The sequence below is a fragment of the Galeopterus variegatus genome, unplaced genomic scaffold (assembly GCF_000696425.1).
Source record: "Galeopterus variegatus unplaced genomic scaffold, G_variegatus-3.0.2 Scaffold3289, whole genome shotgun sequence".
Taxonomy (NCBI): Eukaryota; Metazoa; Chordata; class Mammalia; order Dermoptera; family Cynocephalidae; genus Galeopterus; species Galeopterus variegatus.
In genome coordinates this window covers 228,593-238,199 of record NW_007729400.1, presented here as the reverse complement: position 1 = coordinate 238,199, position 9,607 = coordinate 228,593, and the positions used below count along the sequence as shown (strand labels likewise).

General features: G+C 44.1%; 1 pseudogene; it reads right to left on the bottom strand.

Moving 5' to 3' along the window:
• Window positions 1-355: 355 nt before the first annotated feature.
• Window positions 356-8,716, bottom strand: LOC103600279 (annotated as a pseudogene).
• Between the last annotated feature and the right edge of the window lie 891 nt (window positions 8,717-9,607).

Below are 9,607 nucleotides of genomic sequence, written 5' to 3'. Positions count from 1 at the left end.
GGGGAGTCACTGGGGATCACAGCCACTCATCCTTCATACTTAAGTCATAACCCAGGACACCTGGGTGCACATGCGCAATTCCATTAGACAATAACCAAGGAACACCTGGGTGCACGTGCATATTTATGTCAAGTGCTCAGCAAGATTCTGAACATCTGAGGGGCCCTGAGTATTTTCCTATATTTTCCCAACGCATCTCCAAATTCATCTGCAAACTGAGACAAGACATTAGCACATTTTAATAAAAATGTACAAACATTAAAAGACATTAAAACTAATGCCAAAGTTTGACCCAGCCTTGTTTTAAACGGGCAGATTAGGATTTCCTTAGGGGGAAATTGTGGAAAGAATGTACCTGATCATTATCAACCTTGACTGGCTGCTTCTTAATGATCCCGGTGACTGACACAGAGAGGGGCGGGGTAGTCAGAGACCCTGAGTAGGTCCAGTAACCCACGCAGGTGGGCATCAAGCACAAAGGGTCGAATGACCCAAATTCCACAAGGGTGTCCTGGCCAAGAGACAGGGGGTCACCAAGTCACTATTTAGTGGTGAAACACTCAGGAATTGCATGATGAGGTGATGATTCTCAGGGGTGTCGTCCAGGGACGAGCAGTGGTCCAGGGAGCTCGAAGTACCTCTGGGCAGATCCCTGAAGAGTCACTGCTTAGGACAGAATCATGCCCAGGCTTTGTTTCTGCAATCAGCTCTGCATTTCTGAACCTCCTCAGTGGGAAAACAGCCAAAACCGTGTTCTCCCTCAATTCTAGTGAGTTTACAGCAGGTGCTGTCTTCTGAGTATCGTTGGGAGGTATTAGACAGTGGCTAGTGCCACAAGGCTTCTTTTTCTTAAGAGGGACTAATTGAGCATTTCTCCTTTCTAAAATGCAGTGCAGATTAGGAGACGCCAGGGTCCTGGACTAGGGAGAGAGGGAAAAAGAGTAAGATGAGGAGGAAAGGAGAGGGGAAAAGGCAGGGAGACAGAGGGATGGGGGAATATATGGACTTCCAGGGAGAGGCCCCTTTGGGATTCTGAATATGGAAGAATTAATCTTGGGGGTTGGACAAAGGTTTCCAACCTGAAGGAGAGGGATCATTTCTCTTTCCAGCTGGAAAAGTCAAGTTTCTGTAAAACTTTTCTCTACTCCCTGACTTGGGAGGGTAACTAGAGAAAAGAAGGTTGCGCTGAGTGTTTTCACAAGGACTGAGAAGGAACCAGTGCGTCAGGAACAGAACAGGAGACAGCAGTATGTTCCTGAGTCCCCAAGTCTTCAGAGGCATGGCAGTAAAACCAGAAAGCTCAGTGCCCACCAAGGCAATCACTTCTGTCCCCTGCAATGTGACCCGAGACCAGGGGGCTCTCTCAACACAGCATCATAAATGGCAAGTCTCTTTCTAAGGCAACGTTCAAAGAGAACCTGAATACAGTTCACTTAATTACACTTCCCGATTCAAAGTGCCTTGTTAATGTCTCTGCTCTGAGATTGAAACACAAGGTATATTTCAAGTGACTTAGGAACAAATATTACCTTATGCTTAATTGATGGCAAAGTATCCACCAACTTCTGTAGTTCTTTATGTTTGTGTAGCTAAAGAAAAACAAATGAGAAAATGCAAGTTTTAAAAACAATTGACATCGAGTATAGAAGTGAATGGGATGTGAACTAAAATCAACCACCTGGTGATTACCTAAAAACAAATGACAGTCTGAAACTCTGAAACAGTCTGAACTGGCAATTTAGAATGTGACGAACACTGCTGAATTAAATGAGATACAGAGCAGATGAGCAGGCTGTTTGCAGATGTGCCTTCGGTCTGCAGGGAAAGTGGCCTTGGTTCCATTCGCTTGCTGCTGGGACTCACCAGGCCTCGGCCCACAGTGGCTCTGGAGGCTGAAGCTCTAGAGCAAACCAGAGGACAGGAAGGCCCAGCTTTCAGCGCAAGCTCCAGGAACCTCCGTATAATAACCACATTTTTTAGCTTCTGTATCTGATGCTTGGACATCTGGGGCCTTACTGACACTGGAGGGATTGTCCCCCCCAAGGCTGGCTAATTACTAGAGTGCACAAACAACTGGGAGAGCACCTATCATATGCAAGCCAAGCAATCCACAGCCCACACCTCCTACCTTCTTTATGGGGCTCTTACTCATGGGGCCACGACTCTCCTGCTCTAACCACCCCAGGGTCAGGTATCAGACAACTAGGGACTGCCCCTCCACCCCAAAGCAGGCTGAATTTATTCAAAGTAGCCAGATCCTCAGCTGCTTACCCTGCCTTGCTGTTCCTTCCCAAGAAACCCACAGTGAAGTCTCCTGCCCACACTTTCCCCTGGCTCCCTCTGCCTTGTCACCAACCCTGGTGCTTCCCCAGGTAGCCCTGCATGGTGTGCTGTAGGGAAAGTGAAGGAAATGGTCAGGGCCCCTCAGATATTCAGAATCTTGGGGAGCATTTGATGTAAATATGCACGTGCGCCCAGGTGTTCATTGGCTATTGTCTGATGTAGATGCACGTGGGCACCCAGGTGTCCTGGGTTATGACTTAAGTATAAAGGACAAGCAGCTGTGCTCCACAGCTGCCCCCTACCCTGTCCCCGGGGTGTTGCTACTGCTGCTGGAGGCTGTTGCTGCAAGTGTCCCTGTTGCTGCAAGTGTCCCTGGGACCCTCTGAGAGGCCGCTGCTGCTGAGGAAGCTGAGGACTGATGTCTGCTAATGGCTCCTGGGATTTTTCCCAATTACCTAGCATGGACCTGTGTGTGAGGGGTCTGGTGACCCAGCCTGGCATGTGAGGGGTCTGGTGACCCAGTCTGTACAATGGGTTGGAAAGGTCTGAGCCCAAGCCCTGACAATACGAGTGGAAACTTAGTATAACTAAAAATAATGAAACGTTTGGGCTTGAGTTATGAATTGCCCTAGCCATACAATTAGCATAGCAATGGCCCTATCCCGACAATTGGTGTAGTTGTGTAGCTATACATGTGCTGTGCCTCCTGCTTCAAGGGGTCTGTGTGTATAACAAACTTCTTCCTTCACGACAGTCATTCCCTATGAATTGCCCTAGCCATACAATTAGCATAGCAATGGCCCTATCCCAACAATTGGCGTAGTTGTGTAGCTATACATGTGCTGTGCCTCCTGCTTCAAGGGGTCTGTGTGTATAACAAACTTCTTCCTTCACGACAGTCATTCCCATGTCTGTACATCTTACCACACCTGATTAAAACAAATTCTGGGCCTCCTTTAAACACTCAGCCTCCAGAGTGGACTAAAGCAAGAAACTTGTGGGAGGCCTGCAGCTCTTAAACCTGCAGGAACTCAGAGGCCCCATGAGTGTGGTATAGGAATGTACCACGCGTTATCCATTAGCTAGCTGTGTGACCTGGCAGGAAAGCACTTAACCTTGTTAAGCTCCACTTTCTTCATATGACAAATGGAGACAATAGTACTGCCACCGAGAGCTCTTGGGAAGATAAACTAAGCACTTAGCAAATACAGAGTCACAGAGCACTCGCAAATATTAGTTCCTATTATAATCATTTCCTATAGTTGTTTGCCTTTAAACAGAAGAAAAAGATTTATTTTTAACTAATTGCACATTTTAACCATTATTTACTTAGGTATATGCTTTTATCCTTTTATACCAGTGCTTAGAAATAGAAATACAATGCAAGCCACAGAGGTAATTTAAACTTTTTAGTAGCCACATTTAAAAAGTAAAAAGAAACAGGTAAAATTCATCTTACTACGTATTTTATTTTACCAAATATATTTAAAATGTTATCACTTCAACGTGTAATCAATGTGAAAAAATTATTGAGCTAAGTTTACGTTTTTTTCCATATTAAGTTTTGAGAATCTGTTGCGTATTTTACACTTACAGCACACATCAATTTGGATGCTAAGTTTTCATCAGAAATAGTTGATCTGTATTTAGATTTTAAAAAATTTACACTTCAAGACGTACATACACATACTCAAGTGGTTCCAAACATTTTTGTTTTACAATAACTAAATTAAATATCAGTTCTTAAATTGAAACGTAAATGAATTAAAATTATATAAAATTAAAACTTCATTTCCTCAATGGCACTAGCCTCCTTTCAATAAAAAAAAAAGTGCTCAATAGCCACTTATGGCTTGTGGCTGCCATATTGGACAGTGCAATTTTAGACCATTTAAAAGATATAAAATATATTCTTAACAATCCTGTATTTCAAGCATTGATTATCTAACCAATGTATTGATCCTGGTATTCTTAAAGTGAATGACAATATTGTAATGTTGTATCTTTTCATGCTAGGATACAAAACATCATTTAAAGTTGGTGAGATTTTTGTTACCTTTAAAAATACTCCTGTCACAGCCAAACATCTTCTTCCAGTGCTGCATCCTCGAAGCTTTCAAATTTGATTGCATTCCAATGCACCAAGTGCAGCTGAAACACCATTAAAAGAGGGTTTAGCACATGACCACACAGAATCGCTCCAAAATAAACTGAGTATCATTCCACATATGATATTTAAACATGTTTCCTCACCCAAAATAAAGCCACTGAGAAAAGCATATGACAATCTGCTGCAAAATGAGATAGTAATAAAGAACAGGAAGAAATTTAGGCAAGAGCAGCAATTAATACTATTTTGGAATAGAGGGATTTATTCATGGAAAGAAAAATTTATATAACAAGGATGCAAGTTTATTTGCATCTAAAGGAGAGAAGATGCTTATCTTGAGAGAAACAGATTCTTTAAAAGTTTTCTAATGTGACAATAGTTGAAGATACATTTCTTCTTTCAGGGATGACCACTTAAAATGTGCTGCTTTTTATTTTTGATGCAACATTTACAACTAAATCACAGAAAAAGTTGTGAGCAGATATCCCATTTCCTTATGATCTCCTTACATTTCCCTCCAAGTCACTCATCAACCATCACTCATGTGCTTTCTTTCTGGTACCAGGATTCCCCGAGCCTCCCAAGTGAGGCATCTTCAAGGTCATGGTCAACTTCGCCTTCAGTTCTATTTAAGAGGACCACACCTTCAACTTCTGTTGTTTATATTTCACAAATGCTTTCTAAACTTGCTCTTTCTCTATATTTCTATTGCCACAGCCTCTGTTTTGGATCCTACCATCTCTCACTTAGATTTATCTGACCTTGCAGCCCTGCACTGTTGCCTGGGTTAATCTACAAACAGTAAACTAATTGGCTAATTAATTAAACGAAATCATGCCATGCCACTGGCCTGTTTAACAATAAGAGTGTCTCATGAGCCTGCCCTCCACCTGCTCTTGTAGGCTTCAATGACCACCATTCTCCCTGCCTCTCCTACATCAGACATTCTTCATTCTGGCCATATCACTTTGTTTTTTGGCCGTTTCCAGAACATACTATCATATCTGCCTTTGAACACTATTTTCCCTCAGTCTAAGATGCCTTCTAGTTCTCTTAGCAAACTCCTATTCATCCTTCAATACCCAATGTAGATGTCCCCTCCTCAGTGAAATCACCATAAACTCCTCTGAGTGGTCTACATCACACGCCTTACTCTGTGGTCCCACAGCACACTTAGAAACCTTTTTAAGTCACACTCGCTTTATAATTCTAACGTCAAGAGTGCTTCTGTCACTAGATTTTAAACTCCAGGGAGTCAGGAATTGGGTTCGTATTCCTGGCACTTTGTGCAATGCCTGGTGCATGGTTGGCACTCAGTAAATGTTGAATGAATAAATGAATGACAAAATACATACATGTTATCAGGTGACCAAAACTATAAAATGTTTTTCTTGCCTAATTATCCTTTTGCTCTATGTTGCAATCTTATAATTTAAAATCAGATTAAATAGTATCAGTATTTAAAATAGAAGTTATTTGTAAAGTCAGCAAGCAGAGGAAAATTAGCACATATTCAACACCCACACAGAAAATAGATTTCTGGTAGTGTTCATTTCATTTCATGTCTATAGGAATTATAAAATCTATACAGAGAAACATGTATTTATTAATAGAAAATATTACCAGGCCGACCCTGTGGCTCACTCGGGAGAGTGCGGCGCTGGGAGTGCAGCGGTGCTCCTGCTGTGGGTTCAGATCCTATATAGGGATGGCTGGTGTGCTTGCTGGCTGAGCGCGGTGTGGACGACACCAAGCCAAGGGTTGCGATCCCCTTACCGGTCACAAAAAGAAAAAAAAGAAAATATTAACAATACTAGTAGAAGGAATCATGCAGAAAAAATAGAAGGGAATTTTTTCAGATACTCAAAAGTTAGTGCAATGATGATACAGCAATTCCACTTCTGGGCGTGTACCCAAAAGAACTAAAAACAATGTCTTGAAGAGACATTTATACACCCATGTTCATAGCAGTATTACTCACAATAGCCAAAAGGTGAGGAATGGATTAAAAAAAAAGTCTTATATCCACACAATGGATTATCATTCAACCTTAAAAATGGAGGAAATTCTTTCACATGCTACAACATGGGTGAACCTGGAAGACATTATGCTAAGTGTAATAAGCCAGCCACAGAAAAACAAATCGTGGCAGCCTCCACCCAGATTTCAGAGGATGTATGGAGAAGCCTGGGGGCCCAGGCAGAGACCTGCCACAGGGGTGCGGCCATGGCAACGGCCACCTACTAGAGCAATGCCAAACAGAAAAGTGGGGATGGAGGCCCCACATGGAGCCTCCACTGGGGAAATGTCTAGTACAGCCGAGGGAGCAGGTCCGCCACTAGGACTCCCGAAGTGTAGGGCCACTGGCAACATGCAACACTGGCCTCAAAAAGCCATAGACACCAGTGTTGAACCTGGCAGAGCTGTGGAGGTGGGGCTGCCCAAGGCTTGGCGGGGCACCCAGACCACCCACTGTGCCCAGGATGCCTGACTTGGAGTCAAAGAAGATTATTTTGGAGCTGCAAGATTTAATGTCTGCCCTGCTGGGTTTTGGACTTGTTTGTGTTCTGTTTCTCCTTTCTTTTGGCCTATTCCTCCCTTTTGGAACGGGAATGTGTACCCGCCAGCTGCCTGCCGCTTTCCGCCAAGAGTAGAAGCAGCCTGAGGCCTGCACCAGATGCTGCTGTCCCAGAATTGTAAGCCAAATAAACCTCTGTTCTTTATAAATTACCCAGTCTCAGGTATTCTGTTATAGCCACACAAAAATGGACTAATACACAATACCGCATGATTCCGGTCAAATGAGGCACCTAGAGTAGTGAGATCCACAGAGACAGAAAGTAGATTGGTGGCTGTCAGGGGCTGTCAGCTGGGGAAAGGGGAGCTGTTGAATGGGTGGAGTTTCAGTTTTTCAAGACCAAAGATTTCTGGAGACAGATGGTGGTGGTGGTTGCACAATAATGTGAAGGTATTTAATACTTAACTGTATTCTTAAAAATGGTTAAAACGGTAAATTTCATGTTATGTGCGTTTTTCCACAATTAGAAAAGAAAATTCCAATGAGTTCCATGCCACTGCTAACAAAGTCATCAGTACTACCATGGAGGGAGTTGGACCTGTCCTGTGTTGACATGACACTGTTCCTTTAACTCTGGGCAAGACCACCAGATCTTACCCTCACTTGATTTACCTGTAGAAACTTCAAATTCCACAACGAAAGAGTACCCGTTATTCCAGACGTGGAGGCAGGTGGTCAGGTCATAAGAGATGGTGAGGGGTTTTAGGGCAGGATCATAAACACTGTCCCTCCACTGGATGTTGACGGGCGACTGTCCATCACCCCTGGGAACCAGGTCCAGGCTGTCCCTGAGTGGATGCACTAGGAGAAAGCAGGACGGAGCTATTAGCAAGACCGTCCACTGTCTAGCATCACACACGAGACAATTTCACAGGTGAGGAACCTGTGGAGGCTAATTGAAACTAAAAGTCTTAGGAAATAGCCACTTAGGGCCTTCATCAACTGACTAAAGCAGAGGATAAAGGCAGGTCAGACAGCACCTTGCAGAGCATTCTGTCACCTTGGAAAACCAACTCGTCGCAGTCTGTCTACTAACTTCACCTAAAGCAAGTGTGATCAGTACTGAGACTAGTCCATCAGGAAACAGGGTATTCACCAATGAGTTTCTTGTCTTTGTTGACAGTTTCCTGAGCCCCAACCTCCCCCTGCAAACTACCTTTAAATACAAAAACAAATTAATTTAATTTCAATAGCAGACTTTTCAACAAAGGAAATGGAGGAAGAATTATTGAGCAGCAAACTTTCAATCAAGTACTGTCTTAGTTTAGTTGCTTGGGTAGTGGACGTAAAGACCCGTGGAGCCTGCATCCTGTGAAAGGCGCACCCCACCTAGTGTGCGTGCTGAATTCACCTCTTATGTGAGCAAACTTTGAGGACTAGGCAGCCACCCTGCAAAACCTGGGTAGAATATCAGCACTGTGAAGGTCCTAGGAGTTCGCAGTCACACGAATATGAACTATTAAGGTGTACACAGACAAAGGCACTAACGACATCGCTGATGCTGATTTTCTTCCAGAGTCAAGCACCAGGTCTTTGTAGCAGGTCCCTATACTGTCTTGTCTCCCATCTCTCACGTCTCTTGCTTCCATCCCATTCCCACTCCCCCCTCCAGGGTCTGCGTTGAATATCCCACGGGTCGGGACATCTGCCCTTCAGATCTGCACCACGGATGGGTAGAATCTAGACGAGGAGGAAAACTAGAAGAAACGTGACCGAGAGAAATCATTACCAAGGACTTCCTGCATCTCGCCCCCTGCTAAGAATGAATCTAAGGATTTGAGAAAGTGACAAGGCAGCTGCCACTCAGTCAAATCCCCCACCTATGGCAGGGCATCCTCCTATTTCCATAAAACCCAGAAACCTGACTCTAGTTTACTCTAAAACAGGAGACGTTCCTCTTGCTTCAGTAGCTGCACAAAGATGGAATTTCAAAATCCTAGACTTGGTTTTTGGGGGGTGGGGCGCAAAAGCATCCTGGGGGAATGGACATCAAGCTCCCCTGGGAGTGTCTGGACCAGTGGTTCTCAACAGAGGAAATGATTTTCCCCCCCGGGGGACATTTGGCAACCCCTGTAGAGACTTTTGCTTGTCACAACTAGAGGAGATATGGGAACAAGGGGGCCTGTTTAGTACAGGGAATGCACAGAGGGCAAAAGCCTTGAGTGCACAGAATGGGAACATTACGTGCTGAAAACAGCACATGCTGAACAGCGAAGATGTTTTGATTCAGTAGTAGGGAAGACTGAGATCGTTTTCTGTCCTGTTCACACACTCCTTTCTGTACTTCTTTTGAAAGTATACTCAGCTTGTTACTTGGCCAAGGTCTTGATAGCACAATAAAAGATGAGACAATCCTGAGCTCGGGGCTGCACCGACTTTCTCCTCTCTTGCAGGAGTTAGCTTGGTGTAGTCCCTCTGGGCCTCTCATCGCTTTCAAGTATTTGGGCTCTGAGTGATCCTTGCGTCTCTGTCACTGAGAGGACAGTGACAGAGGAGGGTGCTAGTGCCATCTAGTGTGTAGAGGCCAGTGATGCTGCTTAACATCCTACAATGCACGCACAGGTAGGGCCCCTACTGCAGAGAATTTTCTGGCCCAAATGTCAACAGTTCCAAAGTTCAGAAATCCTGATCTAGGG